This window comes from Anser cygnoides, chromosome 5, assembly GCF_040182565.1.
Source record: "Anser cygnoides isolate HZ-2024a breed goose chromosome 5, Taihu_goose_T2T_genome, whole genome shotgun sequence".
In the NCBI taxonomy this organism is placed as follows: domain Eukaryota; kingdom Metazoa; phylum Chordata; class Aves; order Anseriformes; family Anatidae; genus Anser; species Anser cygnoides.
In genome coordinates this window covers 64,729,998-64,750,644 of record NC_089877.1, presented here as the reverse complement: position 1 = coordinate 64,750,644, position 20,647 = coordinate 64,729,998, and the positions used below count along the sequence as shown (strand labels likewise).

Here is a 20,647-nt window from a genome sequence, read left to right as displayed (position 1 = left end):
AGCTTGAATGTTCTCAAACTACAGAAGCTGAACTAATCCCTGAACAGATTCAGGCTGTAGAAACACAAGTAATAGCAATGTCTGAGGTGCTGGGTTGGCTATAGAGATAGCAAGACTAATGCTTTGAAATATATATATTTGGGACGATGGATGAGAATTTTTAAATGATAACCTGTTGGTAGGGAGATATAATGTTTTTTAGTAGACTTTATTAGATTTTTATTATTGGTCTCGAGTCCAATAAAGACCAATGTGAAATTAAGAAATGCTTTCTTATGGCATCTTCACTGCTTGGAAAAACAAAATACTCTGCTGCACCATGGGCTTGGTTTCTAAGTTAATCAGGATGAGCCCACCCTGCAGTCATAGAAATAACATTTCCTTTCTAAGGTAAATCAACTTGTCCCAAATATTAAATAATACCTGGACAAGCTGCTTTGAAATTAGCTCTTTTATCACCACACTTCTGTGCAGACCCAACCTTTGGCACATTTAAAAATTCACTTCAAAATATTTGTCTGATCCTAGACTCTTAACTACTGGTTCTGTCAAATTTTAGATTTCCCAGGTTACGTTTTATATCTGTATTTTCCAGAATTAATCTATAGTAAATCGCATGGTTTTATTGAATTCTTAAACATAGTACATTCTTCAGTTAATGACTGTTGCAAAAAAAAAAAAGTTGAAAGCATCCATAGTGTTCTGATATTAGTTAAAAGACTAAACTATTCTCTCAGATGTCTTGAGGAGACGTGAGTGTTCACTCCTTGTCTTGAATTATTATTATGATAATTTCCACATGAGTCCTTTAATGACTCCTCCTGGACAAAAAAATCGCATTCGCTATAGTCTCACACAGAGTATGGCAGCACTGAATGGGTGCTGCAATAAGGATTCTGTTGCCTGTGAACTAGCCTGCTTTGTTAGCATTGCCTTTTTCCTCTTACAATAAGATCTAGATTTAGGAGGGTAAGTAAGTCTATCACTGATAGGTTTAAACAAAATGAAAGCCTGCGATAAAAAGCTGAAGGGAGAGTTCACACTGCAGATTCTCACCAGCACTAGGCACTCCTGGAATTGTTATTTATTGCCTTTTTCTGTGATAACTGAAAGCCAGGATTTTCACTATGGATGCTTCTGGGAAACAGAAAAGTAGTAGTAAGGAAAAAATCCTCTGAAATGCTTTATGAAGGGTCAAAGCAGAGTGTCTAAAAGAAAATCAACCAGTAAAGAGTGCTTTAAGTTCTTCTGAAGGGTAATAAAGGTTTGCTGTAAAACAGCTACCATTTTGAACTCTAAGTGTGCTGCTCCGTGGAAAAATTATTTGGGAGGCTGCCCAGGGGGTTACAGGGAGCCTTAACAACATAAATTCAGGTCCTACAGGGGCTGGCTGATGGAGTGAAGGGAGCACGTATTTCCTCCAGATGTAAACAGCAAACAGCATGCTAACTAGCACTCCTGGAAAACGCTGAGGGGACAAACTCAAACCGTTGCAAGGACTAGAAACAGTCCTTTCCCAAAACCTGGGAGAGAAGGATTCACCCCAGAGGTGAACACTAAGGCTGACCATGTTCATAACAGACATGCTGTCCCTGGCATGGATCTGACCCATCGCAGCTGGAATGAACTCGTGGGTATTTCCCAGAGAATCTGTGCTTGGAAATGAGAATGGGTCAGGGCTCATTTCCCATCCCAGCCACCCTGTCTAGGGGGTTAGAGTGATTTAAGGGAGCTAAGATGGTTAAGACACATGCCTTTCCACTTCAGCAGGTGTCAGGGCCTGGGAATGCTCTGGGTACATTTAATATTGCTGTAAGAGTCAGGCATAAATGCCAAATGACCCTGGTTTGGTCTATACCCATGACTCATATATAAAGCTATTTTGCAAAAAATATTGGTTTACTTTCTATATTTGACTATTTGACACTGGGAGCTTTCTCTGTACAGAAATGGAGAGAGAGAGAGCTCTGCGGGACCATCAGAAGATGTAGTGTAGTTCACCAACCCCTGACACTCTTTTCACAGTTCAGACAGAATCAAAGAGTAATTTGCCTTAATTTCTATGACATTAGCTTAAGGAAGTTGTTTCCATGTACAGTCAAGCACAGACTAGTCAATCAATCATGATGATATTAAAAAAATATATGCCTCTGTCCAAAAAAAAAAAAAAATTTCAAATAGCACCTGAATTATTGCCAGATATCTGAGAGTAGCTTCCTTTATTTCCTAGGTCACCTTGGCCAATATAAAGCCAGGCTATTTTTGTGTTCCTCCACAGCATATCAGATTACCCCACTGATAACCCTGCAGATGGAGAATTCTCCAAGCTGGAGCTGAAGAAGTCTACTCTGCAGTGCATAGTTTGAACTTGCTTCAGCAAAGACTAGAAGAGAGTTTGTATTGTTGTTCTCCCAAACCATGAACATTCACAAACCTTCCTAAGTATACCTATATTAGCCCCAAAATAGCTTTTGGTAATATTCACAGAAGACATGCAAAACTTGGTGTAGGAGATTTAAAAAGTACGCATTGGGCAAAAAATGTTTTGCTCGTATTTCTTTAAAACATTTTGAACGACAGCAATGCCAGCCTTACTTGGACCTAATCAACTTTATACAATTTGTTCACTTCTGCATGAATTGTGTCCTATAAAGTCCTCTGCAAGAACACATTCCTGTAAGCAGATCAGAACAAGTCCATAGGAAAAAATCAGCTGATCCATAGGTTCAAACAGAATAATGCAATGCAGGAAATGATAACATAAAGAAAACACTGATTTGGCAATAATGTGGCCTTCAGTGCTCCAGCATATTTGTTACTCAGGAGCACATTACCAGAAAGCATAACCTTCTGCTTCGGCACAGGGAGGTACAGCCTGATTCTGAACTACGCGTCAAGTAATTCTCCTCTCTGTGATAGAACATTTTCAATGTATTGAGTGCATTTAACAAGCGAGGGGTGGAATAAAAAGTGTGTTTGCAGAGAACATTCAGTTGGATATTCAATATTTAATACCGAGGTTAAAGTTAGCCTCTGGTTTTAAGGTTACTTGATGTTGAGGGTACTTAACCTCCACATTTTCATTCTGTTAACAGTGTGCAGGAAGGGCTGAGGAAAAGCTTCATATCGCTGCCTTGCTGTTTTGATATTTCATAATCCATTCTCACTGTTGTTACCATGCAGGCAATCCTCTGCAAATCCTCAGGCAACACATCATGAATGGTGATTTCTTTTCCCTCTACAAACTATTTACCGAATTCATACTAACAAATGCCCACTGAACTCCGGTTGTCTGACATTATCAGTAAAAGCGCATAAGTGAAAAGGTTTCTAAGAGATTTTTCTTTCTGGGAATACTGAAGCTTCTGGAAAGACCAACAATTTCTAGAGCCATTTGCCTGGGAATAACCTGAAAAAAAATTTGTTTTAGTCAGCCCCAACTTTTGCCTGTCAGACTTTCAGACTACCTCTCACGATTGTCTTCTCCTCCACCTCCATGGATCCTTCTCCTCTTCGCAATTCCCTGCCCACTTTTTTCTTTTGCATCCCACCGCCTACCCACCTGATGTGCTGAATGGGTAATTTCCCTCTCATGTCAGCTCGTCCCTGGTCTTTTTTTAGAGCTGCAGAAGGAGTAGAACAACACCAATTAGGCCTACAAATTCTTCAAGGAGTATCATTTAGTATGGAAAAAAAGCTTCTAATTAAACATTTGTATGTAATTTCCCTCCTATTGTAACATTTCATCAGAACTTTCCCAGCTTAAAATAAACTATCTGGTGACTAATAGTGAGAGGGAGAGATTCAGCTTTAGTTTGCCTCACTTTGTTTAGAGGATTATTCCTCTAGAAAATATTATCAGATTCCTTCTTCATGAGAAGAAGTGGACAAACTTTATGATGTCCCACCCCATATTATCTGCATTAACTGAGGAAGGGGTAACATTTACTAAATGCTGGATTTCCAGTAACTTGAATAAGTATTTTTTCAAATAATTCATGAGCCAGCATAAACAAATACATTGCTTGTAACAGGCAATATATAGGGAAGAAAATGAAATGCTTAGGAAAAAAGAAAAAAAAAGAGAGAATTGAGGCGAAGAATCTCAGTGCTAATTCATGAGTTGTGAAGCACAATTTTTGGTACCAGGTCAAGACAGGTAATACTCAACAGTTATTATCACAACAAACAAAGTAGAAATTTGGACCTGAGCAATGTATTATATATTTTATAGAAAACAAATTAGGCGGGTATAATACTGTTTTCAAGATCTCCTGTATCTAAAACATGACTATTCACCAACAATTCAAGACTGGAGAAAGAAGGGAGCCAAGCCAATCATTTTAGTTCTTGGTCTAAGTGTGTAAAACGTCTGCATCTACAATTTGATGGTATGCAGTATAATCATCTGTCTGGCCTGAATATTGTCTCTTGATATGTCAAGTCAGAGATTAGAGCACAAAGAAATTGTATTCGAAAAGCAGGAGACACTTTGCAATTGGCATGTTCCATTTTTAAATGAAGCTTCTAGATTCCATTTGGGGGAAGCATCCTCTGCAAATATAAATGGGATATAGATGCAAGTATAAACAAGCAATTAAATGAATTGCAGCTTCAAAAAGAACAATAAAATGAGATAAATCATAAGTCCTCCCTTCATTTTAACAGGTAACCTTTAGCAGGCAGGATGTTCTCTTGTGCTCATGAAAACAGGCCCTTTAAAATAGCATCACATATTAGTCTTTCACTTAGCAAATTTCAAAAAACCTACTGACAGTAAAGACTCTGACAATAGAGACTCCTTGTTTTGCCTTTTTTTTCTGTCATAGTTCAGAAGCCATTAAAATTTTATGTTCTCAAACATCCTCATCCGACTTACACATTATCAAGAGAGAATCCTTAAATTTTCTACGCTTAATTATGGTACCTCTATTTCATCATGGCTTTAAGGCCACTGATGTCTTTCAAGGGGGATTAGGTCTTCCTTGACAGACACCATGTTTTAGGCAGTCTGTGTGAGACCCTTACTAACCATATAAACAATGCCAATAAAGTAGGCAAAAGCAATTTTAATAATTTAAGTGATAGACAGCCTGTTTTATTTTTGTGAAAATTTGAACTTACCAAATTATGTCTAGAGCACTTATTTCTTTTTCATGCTCACCATCCAGAAAAAGGAAGGGAGGAAGGAAGTTGACTGAAGCACCAACAGAAACACCCCTATGTTACGGTGTCTACAGAAGCCCTAGCATTCAAACACTTGACAGCTGTTCACATCTTCATGTGTTTGCTGTAGGGCTAAGCATGCTTGAGTAGGCAACTTAAAAAGAAATTGTCAAAAAATTCACCTAATTTCCAATATTACAAGACTGGCTGAAAAGCTGAAAGCAGGATGATTAATAGCTCTAGTTCTGGATATTTCTGGGTATAATTTCTTTGTATAGGGAATTCATTCAAAGGGAATTTGGCAGTCCTTCCTCCGTGTCTTTTCAGCAGGAGCCCCTGTGCTCTAACACATCTTTTTTACTGCAGCGCCCAGCATCTCTGTGTAAGAGAAACAGGGCTGAAACACATATCCTGGCTGTGGGTGTTAGCATGAGATTGAGTCCTTCCTCCTGAAATTGCCATCTACCTGATAGAGCTGTTTTCTCCACATGACCTTGCAGTAGCTACATTTTGCTATGAAAATGAAGTTTCCTCTCTGCAGCAGTCACCTTTCCCCTCCTGTTACACTCCAGTACTAACAAAGCCCCATTCAAATCACTGTTGTTATCACGGACAGAATGCCTGATCCGTAATAAAATATTTGCTTTATCAAGAAACAATGACTCTCTGACCACAAGAGAGTTAGAGCCAAGCCAAGCCTGGCATACAGGTCCAGTAGCTGAATTTAATGCTTTGCATCTCCCTTGAAAAATCCCTTCTTCTTTGCACCTGTGCATGGGGTTAAACAGTGATCCTCAAGCTCTGAGACCGCCAAGAGAAGGGGCACTGGCTGCTCTCTCCTCCTCCTCCAGGACCAGAGCCATCACCACGTAGAGGAGTTGGTCAGTACGGCCTGCCTTGCAGGAGGGATTTCACCTGGAGGTGGAGCTGGGTGGGAACCAGAGACCCCAAGATGCACAGGAGCCTCCCTGGGGTGCAACATAGCTGCAGCTCATGGGAATACGAACCAGCTGACTCTCAGCTTCTGTTTGGATTCTTCCTCACCAGGGATCACACATCCTAATCCCTGTGTATTTCACAAAAAGAAAAAGAGAAGGGTGCCTTAAAAACTTTTAAAAACACTTTTTGGGTCTCTCTACTTTCAATAAGCTGTAAAATGAACTCTAATACTGTAATTCACTTCCCTCCAAGCTTTAAAAATAAAGCACCAAGGTATAATTCACATCGACAATCTTTACACATATCCATGTAACACAATTTATTTTCATCTCCAATTTAAGAATACACTGCTGCACAATTCATTTACCTAGGTACTTCTAGATTTGATGCTTTCAGAAGTCTTTTCAAAGTAATCTGTCCTGTAAAACAAACAAAAAGGGGGGCTGGGGGCAGGGAGGGAAGGAGAGGCCAATATTTCATTTTCCCTGGCAGCAAAAACAATAGCAAATTGCGAAGCGCTCTACTTGAGCTCGTTTTCCCCACTCTATTGTGAACCCTGGTCTCAGGTGCAATGTCTGAGCTGCGGACACTCCAGCTGCTACTGAGCTCTGAGTACCAGGTGCCTTACAAATTATTCGTCCTTCTCTTGTCTGAACGTTACCCCTTACAGCGCCTTTGCCATTGTCAAGCCTCGACTCTACTGTAAGTGAATGTTTTGCTGAGAAGAGCTATTCATTTTTTTCTCCCAGAGATTGCCTTGACTGCTTGTCCCTCTTTTGTCTGTTTGCTTTCAGTTCTTGACCGAACAAACACATTTACAGGCAGAGACGTCTTTTCTAACAATGAGCATGAAATGAATATCGTTTCAAATTGCTCCAGTAATCACCAGCATTTGCAGGGGAAACTTCAGCCTGAGACTCATTCGGTCAGTGGACAAGAATAATATCATGACACAGAAGGGCCCTGTGAAACACCTCCTGTTCCAGAAGGCAAATATTGAATTCCCAGCATTGTATTTGCAGTAAATGGTGTGTGAGCTGAAACATGTTTGATTTATACATTGAAGCTTTGAGCCCTGGCTGCTTTAGAGTTTCTTTGCACTGCTTCAGCAAACACAGACGTCTCTTGCTCTATTTTTTTTTTTTTTTTTGGCTAAATAGACAGTGAGGCAAAGATCATCTACAGCAAGAGATGACTCCTGGCTCCTGCATCCCTTGGTAGAAAGCTTTGTGGTGTTTCTTGTCCATCTCCTACTGTCTGGCAATGCTGAGGAGCCCCCTGTTACAGCAGCTGTAGCTGGTACCTCGGGAGCCCTGATGCCCCAGCTCCAGCCGGTTGCCAGTAACCCACCCAACATGATGCCTGCAAGGAAGCATCAGGTCTATCACAGACAGTGCGGATGATTTCAGGCCCACACCTTACCATTACCCCCCAGTACCACCTTTAACACAGAGGCTGAATGGGGCCCAGATCAGGACACTTGTCACGAGTCAATTCACACTGTCACAAAGAGCACACCCATCCCCTTCTTTGGACAAAATATGAACGTGTCCTGGATTTTGATGGCAGGACATTTTACTTGGTTGATGGTATTTGTTCTGCTGGATGGCATTCAGCAAAATCCCTCCTGGTCCCCTTGGAGCACTTAGCATTTGCCCAGTCTATTTGCTTAGGAATGGCCAGAGATATCTGCATCTGCAGTAAAAATTTCTTGGCAATCAGAAATGCACTCAGGAACCATTTTTCTTGGTTATGGTCTAGCTTTTTTATTGAACAATATAGAGCTGGTTCCTGGGGAAGGATGCCCCCCACTCTTTTGGAGGGGTTTTGTTTTGATTTGATTTTCTATGGAAGATCTCCTTAAAAAGTCAGCATGCACTGAAAAATTGGGTTTATAGAGTTAGGGTATCCAGTGTTCATGAAGCCCAGGATCTACCTGGTACTCGGTGAATCTCTGCCTCTGTAAGGGAATGCGACTGACACATGTTGTTCCTCAGATCCTTCAGCTTTTTCTGTCTGGACACATTACTGTCAAAATGCTGTCCCCTTTTTGTTTGGGACCACAGCTCTGCAGTATTCCTAGAGGGTGATGAAGAAATTTTTGTTGATATATAAATTTATATTACTTGCAGTAGGAACAGAATAAGGCATGGAGACCTCACGGGGTCACAGACGTCTGATGTGGCTCCATCATCGCAGTTCCCCAGCCAGAAGCACCGACCTGTGCAGAGTCAGTGTGTGGGGAATGGCCCTGCTCAGACCTGGGCAGGATTACCATGCCAGGGGTACATCCACGCAAGACCCGTCTCTAACAAAAGGCTGTAACTAGTTGTGTGACGGTGGTGATGCATCGGTTGAGCTGCACGTGACCTCCTTGGGTCTGGAAGCAGCCCACTTATCTTTGCACGGTGTTGCTAATAAGCCCTGCTTCCTGATCTGAGCTGTAGATTTGCTAGTCATCTGACCAGTAAATGTGGTTTGCTTAGATTTAATCCTGGCTCAGTCTCATGAAGGCTTTGGATTATCAGATCCATACCCCCATTGAATGATGCTGTCATCTCCCATAGCCATGAAGTGCTGATTTTTTTCCTTTATAGCAACAACCAAGAGAACAAGTCACAGAAAATGTCTCCTTTACCTTATCTCTGATAAGGAAAAATCTGACTGAAAATGCTCAGTCTGCATCCTTAATATCAAGTAGTATTTATCAACATAAATGCTATTTCTCATCAGCTAGTCTTCCCTACCATTTCTAAACGCAGCTGTTCTTAAATAAACAAGTCCTGACATTCGTGCATGGTTAGCACATGCTGTTTATGGCTCTTCCATCACCTTATGCTCGAGCAAGACAAAGACGTACCTGAAAACCAGTAGTCCTAAATTTCAGGTGCCTGGGAGCATAACTGATGCTCCCAGACATGCTCCCAAACTGCAGAACAGACAGCTGAGCGAGGTGTCCATAGCCCATTAAAGGATTATGAAAACTGAAGGAGACACCTGTGATACTGTGTTTTCCGATGTGCAGACTACAAATGCCCAAATCAGCTTTCAAAGTTTCATCATTATTAAGGATTGAATTATGTATATTTAAAGGGAGAATTGAATTAATTACATTTTTTTGGATTCAAGCTACACTGCTTGATCAAAATTTTGTAGTAACCTCCTGATACCTGTGCTGTTCCCTGAACAAAGGATCCTGGATGATTAATGTGTTTTGAATCAACCCTGTTGTTCAAGGAAACCAAGTAGGTCAGGATCTCTGGTACCTCTCCTACAAAGAAAGGCTGAGAGACTAAGAGAGGGGAGATTTGGATTAGAGGTTAGGAGGAAATTCTTCCCTCAGAGGGTGGTGAGGCACTGGCACAGGTTGCCCGGAGAGACTGTGGATGCCCCATCCCTGGAGGTGCTCAAGGCCAGGTTGGATGAGGCCCTGGGCAACCTGATCTAGTGGGTGGCATCCCTGCCCACGGCAGGGGGGTTGGAACTGGGTGGTCTGTGAGGTCCCTTCCAACCCGAGCCGTTCTGTGATTCTGTGATTTATTGGGCACGCCCTCCCTGAAGCATTTGGTATCAGTACCGGTCAGTGGAGTACTCAAGAGTTCACCAGGGTGAACAGCAATAACAGTCAATGGGAAAATCAAACTTGGGAAGAAGAAATCAGCAGAGATATTTTTATAAGCCAGTAGAAACAAGAATCATTTCCCCATTCTCAGCTGGTTTGCATTCACTGGTGCTCCCTGACAGAGTGCAGAGATGCAGGTAACCATGGCAATTAAAGCTAGATGCAGTTTTAAGAAGAACGAGACAAATTTGGGTAGGACTCGTTTCCCATCACAAGCCATATGGAAAAAATGAATCATCCAGGAGAAAAAAGGATCTCAAAAAAAAAAAAAGAAAAAAAAAATGGACAAGGCAGTAATATGCAGGAAGAAAAACCAACTCTTCAGCCATGAGAGCTCCTACCACTGCTCTGAATCCAAATCTCTGGCCCTGGTAGGCACCCACAGCTCAGCAGAAAGCCAAGAAGACTACAGCAGGTTAAAGCTTGCAGGTTTTCCTGATCTGCTGTCAAGATGATTAGAGCACAACAAGCTTTTGATGGAACAGTCAAGGGAAATATTCCCAATTAGCTCATTAGTACAAATCCCATCAGTCTGCCAGTTTTGACATCCTAAACAGAACCAGAAATTAAGTCTCTGATTCTGCTTGTTTATTTGAAGTTGTATCTATTTTATACAACTTTGCAGTCTCTTTTACAATTGATGATTGGTTAAAAGAGCAGAGTAACTGAAAACCTGTGAAAGATGCGATGTGTGGAGAAAGCACAGTGGGGTGTGAGCGCAGCACCCTGTGTGCCACTGGTGCAATATCTCCTCTTAATCCTGGGGCTGCAATTCACCAATTATCTGTCAGCTAACATCACATTTTCCTCTGATATTAGAGAACTCACTGGACTTGAACAGCTCAGTGGGCTGACAGGGTGGACTGCCAGTATTTTAGGGAAGAAATGAAATTTTGACAGCCTCGCAGCTTGGTGGGTCCAAATCCTGGGACAGCTTTGGTCCTTTGGAAACTTGTGCCACTGGGTGGATCTGATTAGAGTAAGCTCTTCTGAAGAAATCTGTCAAAGAAAAATTATTCCTCGTGCTCACAGCTCAGAGTGTTTTCTAGGTTTTACTGTTACCGGAGCTTTCTCTAACTTTGACTGTTTGGAGGGGAGCCGTGACACACTCCTTACACCTTCATTAGTATCACTCATTACAGCAAAGGTTGCCAGGTCATTTGATGCAAAGAGATTAAGCAGTCGTGCCATCCCATCCCACGTACAGCGTGCCCGCACGTGAATCTGAACCTTTCCCATCACACGTGGCACTATTTGCAGACTGAGCAATTAAAAGCCAACTTGGTTTCTCTGTATTCATTATACATTGCCCTTCAGCAAAGAGAAGTTTGTTGCATTTTGTGGCTGTAGTCAGAAACGTGTCTCCAACCTTTCCCCTTTCCATGCTAGAGCAACCACCCTGATTCTCTGCACTTATGCTCTGCTGTAATAGGCATTAACAGAGCGTTAACAAGCTGCCAAGGGGCATCCAAACACTCTCTGCTAACCAGCATGAGGACTTAAGGCTGCATGTACAAAACAGAATTAAAAGGATTTCAAATAAAATTGGTTCCTAGCACGGCAGCCTGATTAAGCAAATTTTCATGTCAGTAGCCACTTTGCCTTGGGGGAAAAGTCAATGCAGTGTCCTGGAAATGTCAGAAGAATAGAGATGAGCTGCACCTTCTTGCAGACTCTCTGCACAAGCTACAGCTGCTTCTACAGCAGACTGGCTTTCCCAGGGGAGGATCAGCTCATCGTTCCCAGAAGTATTTTCATCAGCTGAAAATCTGTCCAGAGATGGCCATGTGGGAGCAGTTTCTCATGTTCCTTGGACATGCACAGCCTGGGAAGGAAGTCTTAAATTTAACAAACAAATCAAAGCATCTCTATTGAAGAAGGTAGCATGATGGGCAACATATTTGACAGCCAAAAATATCCTTAATACAGAAGCAAGAAGGCACTCGCTCTGCCCCCTAAATTTGGACTTCATCCCAAGGCCCATTTTTTTTAATCTTGCTTTCACTAAGAAGGGTACCACTTAATTTCTTCCCCCTGCAATAAATCTTTTATAGTTGCCATCTTTATCATACATGCCATGTGTAACCTCAGACAGGTCACCTGATATACTCGCACCACTTCTGTACAGTGAGAATGATAACGTCCAGTTTGCTTGGTCTGCAATGCCTCTTACTCTGTGCATCTGTGTGAACGTACAATGTGTGCATGTGCATAAACCCTAATAGTACAGCTCTTCCTTGGGGACTCTGGAAGCATTACTGTTGTGTTTTCAACAATAGTGATGATGTTGCAACTGCCATCACATCATTGCATAGCAGTTGCTAAACTGTTGTGCTTTTAAGACCCTCTGCTGGGAACAACTCTGAGCAAATTGTGCTGCTGTGGCACACAAATGACAGCCGGGACAGATGCATGTTTGCAGCACGAGACATTTCCCTATATGACACATATGAAGGCTAGCTCAGCCCAAGTGTCATTACAAAACCACTCTCTCAACAACCCCATGATGCCACCGAAGGAGGAAAATGAAAAGCTCCTCCTGCACAACATGTGAGCAGCGTGCCGGGATTTATGCACCAAAAACAAGCCATCGTGAAAAACCCCCAGAGCATATTAGCTATTTGCAGAGCTCTTACACACAGTTACAGATGCCTTGCTCAGTATTACTGCATGCCTGGCCCAGCTGCCGCGGGCTCTGAGCTCTCGGTGTGCACAGCTGTGCCTTCTTGGGCAGCCTCCAGAAGGTCTGCTGGGTGCTGCATCTCTGAACACACAGAGTCCTTTTGAACTGGGCTTGGCATCCCTTAATTAAATGCCTGACTTTCTTCCCTGGAGACGCTAACCAGGCTTTCAGGTTCCATGTTTGATCTGAAATCAGTGGCTGGGGGCCTGGGAACAGAAGGCATATGTGCAGGGACAGCCGTCTGTCACACACATTTCAGCCAGTTCCTGAACGTCTCCACTGCCAGCAGACATGTATAGCATTGCCTAGCATGTTTCCCAAACTGCCTGACCTTCAGCAACCTTTAAAAACTCCTCACTAAATTGTACACATGCATTCCTGTGTGTTTACAGCACTTGGTCTATTGGAAAAGAGCTTTCTGAACACAAAGATGGATTTTCTCTGGATCATGATTCAGACATTCAGGTTTGCTTTAATTTCTAGCATGCTTTCATGATGCATTTTAGCTCCTAGAAAATGTCCAGGCTGAGTCAGGAGAGCAGAGACGTGAGAAGCTGGAATTTCCATCAGGTTGTTATTGAAGACATGCCTGCAGTTCCAAGCTGAACTTTTCCACGGTTTGAGATTAAGGTGTGGAGAGCAAAGGTGAATCTATCCATGCCCATAACATCTAAAGAATTGGGTGCAACAAATTGGGTTTGAGTCTTGGTTTTAGGCAGAATCACGTTAGTAGCGGCCAGGCACCAAAGTTTTAACCTGATCAAAAGCTGCGCTGGGAACGGGACTGGGGTCTTCCAAGCTCGAGCTGTTCGAACATTGGCATCTGCTCTGGGCCGGCCATCTGTCCATGGTGCCTCCAGAAGGTGGCCCAACCAATTTAGTTTTGGGTGCAGGATTTCTCACTTCCTGAAGTGTTCATTTCTATTTCTGTGACTGTGGAGGGAATTACAATGTCTGGCTTTCGCAAGGCTAAACTTCAAAATTTCAGCTAGACGTACTTCAGATGGCTAAAGTTAGGTGGCATGAATACCAGTTTTACAGATCCCTGATATAGTTTGTGTTCTAGGACAGATTAAAACCTAGTGCAAGCAGGCAAAAGACTAATACATTAACTTCCTATGTTGCATAAAAACATTTTACATTCCTATTAAAATTACTAAGGTATTTCATTATAAAAAAATAGAAAAGATGAGAAATGCCATATTTATACCATTATCACATGCAGTTTTTTATATCCACATTTCATGCTGGCAATTCAGGTATAAATTATTACAACATTAGCAGACCAGTCCTGCCATCTGATCTTCTCTTCACGTCTGAAAGTCAATACTAAGTGATGAAGCATTTAAGAAAGCCGTGGTTTGTAAATGTTGTGTGATTTCTCCTGCCATTACAGAGGAAGGAGAGAGACACGGTGATTTTGCTATTCAAATTTGCCTTCATTCCCTTTTTCCTTGGGATAGCCAACTAAGCTGGCAAACTGTCAGAATCAGACAGTGCCATGCCAGCTCACCGTGTGTATTTATGTATGTACGCAACCTGTCTGGTTCAGAAAACATTAACTGCATGCTCAGAGATGAGGAGCCCTGGCACTTCCCTGGACTGTGACCTTTCTTTCTGTAAACTCACCAGCTCATGGAGCTGCAGCAGAATTAGCTGTGTCACTGAACAGACTAAAGTCTGTTTCCACTCCTCCCGTGACTTGAATATTCTCCCAGGTGATGCCACGGTTTTGGCTGGGATAGAGTTAATTTTCTTCATAGAGTTTTTATGATGTCAAGCAGACATTGCCATGGTGTAAAACGAATTCCCTAATGTGGCTTCTTGATAGCTCCGAAAAGGAGGGCTGACACTTTGAGCTATGTCCGTGGGATCCTTCTGGAGTAAAATGTCCACCGCAGAGGCTGGGTCATGGCCGATAGCACCAAGATCTTACTCCTGCCTAGGTTGGCTGTGGACTGAAAATTCAATAACGCCCTCGGGGGCATGACTTGCAACTGTTGTTTTAACACAGCATGTTCGTGTTGAGAATTTGCTTCTGAGCATCTGCTGATGACATGGGACACACGCTGCACCTCTTTGGGCCAGCTGGCTTTCCCCAGGTTAGAAAAACTCTTCCTAAATACGGGAATCGAGCATACTGCCATGCAAGCCAAAACACTGCAGTGAAATACCCAAAGTGAAAATGTTGGCAGGAACTCGTCTCAGCAGTTTGGATGAGGCAACAGCAAGAAGCAGGTTGTGCAGGCAGGTTGGAGAGGGTTCGGTGCTTTCTGCTGCATCAGGGTTGCACCCTGGCTTATCGAGTTATCCAGTGAATTCCCCACAGCATTCAATTGTAGACCTCCTCTGCTGACCTCCTCTTGAGTGCACCTTTGTGTGTCCAAGCTGTGAAGTCAGCATGTTTTTATGTCCTTTGGGTCTGACCAGGCTCCAGGTCTGGCCTCTTGCTCATCCCGCCAAGATTTTTTCCAGGTCTGATCCCCCATTTCAGGAGGGATGGCGGAGGAGGAAAGCCTGCAAGGTTGGGAGTGCTGCGTTTCATAAGGGGGTTGTGGTGTTACCAGCCCGTAAAGTGCTTCGCACTCTTTCTCAATGAAGGCACCTCTGGTGGTGTCAAGCATGAGGCAAAGTTTGCTGCAAGGTTCACTTCTTATTGCATCTGTCCAGAAAGGTCAGGAGGGTCCCAGAGGCAGCAAGCTGGCCTCTCCAGTGCCTTTGAATGGGTATGGGAGCCTTCTAGCTGAAAGTCACACACCACTTGCCCACCCTGTGAGCCAAATTTATGTTGAGTGTAGACTGAGAAAAGCTGGAATCTGATGCCTAATCTGCGTCTTTGACAAATTTCTAATAACTTGAACTTGCCCTTTGCCAGAAACACACTCATTTCCAACTTGCCCCCAACCACGCGTGCTCTTCTGCCCGCTGCCAGTGCCACTGAAGGTGGGACATGCAGACTGCTTCCATCACCCAGGCCAGTTTCTACAAATATTTGCTTTGATGCTCAGAGTTGCTGATGTTTTAACTTTTTTTAAAAAAAAATCTTATCTATACTTTCATACAACATTCTAATTGTTTGCCTTCTAAAAACATGGTTTCATTAATTTAATCTTGTACTGCAGAACATTTTATGAGATCTTAAAGAAACTTCATACTGTGCATTAATTTCTTTCCACATAATTGTATTTATATTTCAACAAATAGACTTGAAGTACATTATTATTCTAAAATGAGTGCTAATGGGTTTCAGCACTTTCATGCAGCTAATCATGCATTTATTTCACAGCTTTGATGGCTCACAAAGACTTCCATTTCTTCATTTACATGAAACAACTGTGAAGGATAAATTAAATGGCTGCTTATTTCATCTACGGATTTTTTTTTCCTGAAAACTCTCCTCAAACAGTCCACTGCTGGTATACAACATGTAATTCCTTTAAAAACACAGACCTCTGTCAGAAAGACAATTCCATAAATGGAACACAAACCTTCGTACACCTCCCCCCAGCCTGAAAAACAAAAAAACCACACACACACAAACCAACCACAACAGAAATATTGCTCTTCTTTGCATAAAAAAATCGACATGGCTGTTTTGCATAGCAGGGTGGACACTAATTTGCTGCAATTTGCTTTCAAGCCAAATCGCAGAGGACTGCAGAAGAAGGGAGAAATACAGATGTTGACGAAGAGGTTGTTCATTACCCAGGAGACGCAGAGATGTGCTCCAAATCTGGTGTTAAATGTGTATTGTGCTTTGCCCTGAAGCCCACAGACTGTCTGGTTCCTCACGTACCCACACTAGGCATCCTGAGCACTGTCATCCTACAGGGCAAGCTTGACAACGGTGACCTTGAATAATCAACTGCCTATGAAGACAACAAAACACCCTCCAAATGAGCAGGGCCATGACTCCACGGCCTCTTTTAAATGGGCAGTGCTTAAATACTGAGGGATCAAATGTGTGGAGGGAAAGCACGGCAGGCCCCATGCACACAACATCCTGCACTCATAACCCTAAGGGTAGGCCGGGGATTTGCCAGCTGGCACTTCCAAGGAGAAATGAGGGGCAGAGGAGGTTGAGGTCCCCACTCTTTACTTGCCTGTCCCAGAACCTCCCCAAACATCTGTTCCTCACTCCCCTGCCACTGCCGTTGATAAACTTTAACCAGCTTGGGGCTTTCTGTCCTGCACTTGCACAGAGCCCAGGCCCAGCTGTCCCAGTTCCAGCTGTGACAACGGGCTACAACCAGACTGCTGGGGCTTCTCCAAGCACTAATCACACCGCTGGGCAAGAAGAGGGTGTCCTCCTGTGGGACAAATGAGTTCAACCCACCTGAATCTAGAGAGAGCAAAAGCCAGCCAAACCAGCTTGCTTTGGGCGAGTTCTGCAAAGGTTCCTCTACAACAAGCGAAAGACAAGGATTTCTCTGGGAGACTTTGCTGGTGTGAGCTGGGGTATCTCTACCTCCTGCCCCAAAGGTCAGTAACTGGATCACTGACCCCAGAAACAGCACCAAATTAGAGGTATGACTGAGCCCAAGACTCTTTCACAGGGATTAACAAAGCTGCCCATGACCTTGAAAGGGAGTTCAAAGCAGTTTCCTTTTTGGGGCAGGAAAATGGAAAATTGTCCATCACTAATGACAGAAAAGTAGCTTTCCCTACACTCATCCAATAATTAACAAAGCGGTTCTCTCCTTGTGCTGGTGGACCTATGGCAACATCCAGGAGCCATGGACCTACCATGGAAGTGCTGTGGCAACTGTACAAAAGCCTTTGGTGCCCTAGAGGGGGAAGGAAGCTCCCAGATTGTGTCTTTGGACAGCCCTCCTAAGTACCCCCATGAAGGCCACCTTTGGGTTATTTCTAGAGTTTTTTTGAGCCATTGAATCTTCTGGCTTCCTAAGAGATGACCGATCCACTGCTGTCATGACTGGTCATTGAAATGGTCAAGCCTTTTTTAGCTCATTTCTACGTGGCACATTTCTACATATTTTTAGCTTTCCCTTTCACAGAGAGTTTTCTTCCATGGAACTGAAATATTTCATATCAGATAATGATTTTTTTTCTTGAAGAAAAGTGAAGAGAATGAATTAATCCACAACAGCACTGATGAGGGGAAAAGTTAATTGAAAAATATAATGAAAACACAGAGCTCGTTCCATCTTGTGTAGGCAATGGAAACATTGATATTGACAAAGAAAAATTAAAGTTTGCTACAGAGTTCAAACACACTGTTAATATATGTATGATGATAATGCATAGAATCTTTGGTAAGGAGCCTTAAGGCACTCACACAATGCTTATGCAAATGTTATGGAAAACTACAATATCAAATACTTAAACATTCTGTTTTTTTTTTTTTTAAAAAAAAACAAACAGTCTGGTAAACACTTTGGCCCAAGTTCCACATAAATTTAGGGCTGTTTCCATGCTATCAGGAGAAACAAACCGTGCTGGAAGTGGAAGCCTACTGGGAAAGAAGAGCTTTTTACTGGTGGAGACTAGCCTTACCACGTCCCACATAACCCAGCTTCCTGTGGTCAGTGCGGCCGTGCCTGAAAGTGTTTCTGTTCGCAATATGATGAACACAGACCCTTAGGCCACTGTTCAGTAACACAATTCAGCAGAGCCTTTTGACTGTGTCCTGGTTCCAGTTAGGACAGAGTTAATGTTCCCTCATAGTAGCTGGTAGGGTGCTATGTTTTGGATTAGGATGAGAAGAGCGCTGATAACATGCTGATGTTTTAATTGTTGCAGAGCAGTGTTTACACCAGGCCAAGGACTTTTCGGCTTCTCGCTCTGTCCTGCCAGCGAGCAGGCTGGGGGTGCAGCAGGAGCTGGGAGGGGACAGACCCAGGACAGCTGACCCAAACTGGCCAAAGGGGTATTCCATACCATCTGGCGTCATGCTAAACAATATATAGGGGTGGCTGGCCGGGGTGGGGGGGCCGGCTGCTCGGGAATAGGCTGGGCATCGGTCAGCGGGTGGTGAGCAATTGCATTGTGCATCACTTGTTTTCTTACACATTATTATTGTTAATACTATTACCATTATCACTATTATTATTATTATTGTTATTATTATTTTCCTGTCTTAATAAACTGTCTTTATCTCAACTCACAGGCTTCACTTTCCCGTTTCTCTCCCCCCATCCCAGAGAGGGAGGGGGGAGGGTGAGCGAACGGCTGTGTGGTGTTTAGCTGCCAGCCGGGTTAAACCACAACAGTCTTTTTGGCGCCCAACGTGGGGCCCGAAGGGTTGAGATATCGACAAATCTGACCAGAGTGTGTTAAACTAAAATTGGTATAAGTATTGGACCTGCTTAATAGTTGCTAGTCACGATGTTGATTGCCTTAATCTCCAGTCTGCTGTACCTGTATTCCAAATTGAGTTTTATGGTGCGTTACTTTCTGTATGTGCTCCCTGTTGCACTGTTTATCCTTTCCGGGCCCTGGTTTAAGATTGTTATGGTACTGTGCGGTGTAGCAATGGCTTATGAAATGATGAAATATCTGGTCACGACTTTAACCTGGTATTTGTACTCAGCACTGACGTCGACTCTATACTTTGGAACCCATATCTCGGAAACTATTAGCAATTACACCTATTGCCTGTTTTCGTTAGGGAGCCAATCTGTGAAGGGGACAGGGGAAGACATGTTTCCCTACCTGTTCACTCTCCCTTTCTCCTTCACCACCACTCTCTTATCCCCCGAGTTAGTTACGGTGGTTCTCCGAGATGTTGAATATCCTTGGGATACTCAGACCAGCCTGCTCTTGTTGTTATGTCTCCTGAATGCGCTTCAGATTTTGTGGAGGGTTAAACAACTACTTAGGAATCTCATCCGGAGATCTGTCTTGAGGCGGGATAGTTGCGAGTGGCAGGGAGTGTGGGAGGATATGGGCAGGTTTCTAGAGCAGTGGTCACCTCCAGTGTTTTGGACATTCACCCCTGAACAACTGCAAAATCCTAAAAAGCTGGCAGAATGCTTGAAAAAAAGGTGTCATGACTCTGGCAGTTCCAAAGTGACACAAATCACTGTAGCGTGCTGGGGTCTGGCTTGTGCCTATCGAGCTGCAATTGATGTTATTAGCAACCTAGCTCCAGCTCCTGCAGCCGCTCCAGCTGCAGCTCCTGCAGCCGCTCCAGTTCCAGCTCCTGCAGCTACTCCAGCTCCAGCTCCTGCAGCCGCTCCAGTTCCAGCTCCTGCAGCTACTCCAGCTGCAGCTCCTGCAGCCGCTCCAGCTCCTGCAGCCGCTCCAGTTCCAGCTCCTGCAGCTACTCCAGCTGCAGCTCCTGCAGCCGCTCCAGTTCCAGCTCCTGCAGCTACTCCAGCTCCAGCTCCTGCAGCCGTTCCAGTTCCAGCTCCTGCAGCCGCTCCAGCTCCTGCAGCCGCTCCAGCTCCAGCTCCTGCAGCCGCTCCAGCTCCAGCTCCTGCAGCCGCTCCAGCTCCAGCCCCTGCAGCCGCTCCAGCTCCTGCAGCTGCCCCAGCTCCTGCAGCTGCCCCAGCTCCTGCAGCTGCTCCCACTCCTGTGGCTGGGTCAGAGAAACGAGCTGTAGCAGTGCAAGTTGACCCCGCAGAGGGTATCCCAACCCCTGTGGCAGACCCTGTGTCTGGGTCAGAGAAACGAGCTGTAGCAGTGCAAGTTGACCCCGCAGAGTGTATTCCAAGCCCTGTGGCAGACCCTGTGTCTGGGTCAGAGAAACGAGCTGTAGCAGTGCAAGTTGACCCCGCAGAGGGTATTCCAACCCCTGTGGCAGACCCTGTGGCTGGGTCAGAGAAACGAGCTGTAGCAGTGCAAGTTGCCCCTGTAGACAAGGTGAAAAAATGGTATAGAGGCTCAGGTCGTTTAAAACGCAGACAGTCTTCTGCTAAGTCTGGGCGAAGTGAAGACGAGGCTGGGCCATCAAAGGTGCAGGAGACTGAAGATGAGGATGAGGATGGCGAAAAATCAACAGTAACCACCCGGACTCCATACCAGCCATCAAAGGTGCAGGAGACTGAAGATGAGGATGAGGATGTCGGAAAATCAACAGTAATTACCCGGACTCTATACCAGCGTGAGCTACGAGATGTGCGAAAAGATTTTGGTCGCTGTATAGGCGAGCAGCTTGTCACCTGGCTGCTCCGGTGCTGGGACACGGGAGCCAATTATGTGGAATTGGAGGGCAAGGAAGCCAGGCGGCTGGGATCCCTTGCTAGGGACGCATGCATTGACAAAGCAATTGG

At 44.0% G+C, this 20,647-nt stretch overlaps 1 long non-coding RNA gene across 1 annotated transcript in view; it reads right to left on the bottom strand.

Moving 5' to 3' along the window:
• Window positions 1–298: 298 nt before the first annotated feature.
• The window catches only part of LOC106046968 (uncharacterized), a 278,491-nt gene continuing 258,142 nt past the window's right edge, over window positions 299–20,647 (bottom strand). Inside the window, exons 4-6 of the long non-coding RNA XR_010832089.1 lie at window positions 5,633–6,232; window positions 3,563–3,623; window positions 299–3,409 (exon numbers count right to left, since the gene is read on the bottom strand). This is a non-coding gene — a long non-coding RNA (uncharacterized lncRNA). The remainder of the gene's footprint in view (window positions 3,410–3,562; window positions 3,624–5,632; window positions 6,233–20,647) is intronic.